The sequence below is a fragment of the Dipodomys spectabilis genome, unplaced genomic scaffold (assembly GCF_019054845.1).
Source record: "Dipodomys spectabilis isolate Male_0828 unplaced genomic scaffold, ASM1905484v1 ptg000040l, whole genome shotgun sequence".
Lineage (NCBI taxonomy): Eukaryota > Metazoa > Chordata > Mammalia > Rodentia > Heteromyidae > Dipodomys > Dipodomys spectabilis.
The window spans coordinates 2,990,746-2,992,574 of NW_024870717.1; positions in this window are offsets into that span (position 1 = coordinate 2,990,746).

The window sequence follows — 1,829 nt, forward strand, 5'->3', positions numbered from 1 at the left end:
CATCGTCCCTTTTGTAAGAAAATGAAAAGACTTGGAAGAAATCATACTAAATTAATCAAGCCAGGCCCAAAGAAACATGAGCTCTATGATTTCCCTCACTTGCAACGATTAGCATTAGCCTATTACTCCTGAAAGTGGATCATAGTAGCGCAGGAGTTATGAATACATACATGACCATACAAAATGATGCTAATTGAAATGAATACCAATATATAGAAACAGCAGGTCTTCTTTTGTTTAGTTGTCAAGCGTGATGTAACCAATGTACTACAGATAGTTCATTCTTCTTACTTTATGTTATTTTTCTTCTCCTATTGGTTTTATCCATGGCAATTCCCATCTGTGATTGTGGTACCCTGCATTCTGTATATTCATTTATCTGATTGGGGGAAGGGAAGTGAAATAACAAAATGCTGAAATAAGTATAAATGGTGATGCATTGCAACAATGATACTCACAGGACATTGTGGGGGGAATTAACTTTACAACGCAGGGGGGGATTGGAGGGAAGGAACAGAGGGAGATAAACACTGGAGTGGGTAACAATGTTCAATGAGAAATGTAACTTACTCATGTAAATGTAACCCCTCTATACAGCATCTTTATAATAAAATAGATTTTTAAAAATATAAAAATTATTTTTTTCATAAAATCTCAAGCTGATACCAACAGAACTTCTGAGTTCGTGTCAAAGAGATTTTCAGGACTTTCAACAAGCTAGTCCTAAATACATATAACCACAATTAAGAGATAATGAGAAAAGTAGTGCTTTTTATTTTGTTAGATGAATAAAGGAAAATTTGTTTTTGTTTCTGTTAACATCGAATATGTGTTTGTTATCTGCATTGTTCCCAAGTCAGACTAATCTCTTGTCCTTAACTTTCTTTGGTATATATAACTTGGACATGTAATCTGAGATATAAGAAGTTCTTTGTTGGGCTGGGAAGGTGGCTCAGTGGTAGAGCACTTGCCTTGCATGCCTGAGGCTCTGGGTTCGATTCCTCAGCACCACATAAGCAAAAAGAAAAAAGCTGGAAGTGGTGCTGTGGCTTTAGTGGTAGAATGCTATCCTTGAGCTGAAGAGCTGAGGGACAGTGTCCAGGCCCAGAGTTCAGGCCACACGACCGGACACAAAAAAAAAAAAAAAAGAAGTTCTTTGTTCAATTTGGAGGCACTCTTCCCTGGTCAAGAAGTTAGACTGGAAGAGCCTTCACACTTGCTGTGGTTTCTCTCGCACAGCTTACTGAGGAACTTAGGAGTTTGAGAAAATGACTGCTAATTAAGTGCCTCTAAGTAATAAGAATTATTGGTAGAAACTGAAAACATATTTGGGTAATAAATAGACTAGAAAAAGGTTAAGTTTGCTATTTTATATCACTGCATTTCTTTTTGTCTAAGTATAGAAGCCAGACTTACACTAAGGTCCTAGAAGAAGCAAAATGGCTTATAGATCTCAGATCATTTCCTTCCACAGAAGATGACAGCAGCAGAAGATATACAGGTCCACAAGTGGCACAAGGAAGTGAGAGTTTGATTTCTCCTTAAATTTTAGGGTCGAATGTTCAATAAGGAACCCTATGGACTGATGACAGCTATAGGAGGTATCATTTCCTGTGTTGTTCCATCTTAGGAAGCTGTCACCAGTCTCCCATCACACTGTAGGTGCCATGCCTGACTGGTGACCTTAGCTGTGTCCTGAGAAGGTCCAGCAAGGCTCTGTAATGTTCACTGGAGAGTCAGGATTACACTCTAACAGGACATACAGGAATGTGGTAATAAGGTCTGAGTCAAGGTTTTGTCAGATCTAGATGATTAGTAACAGTCACTAC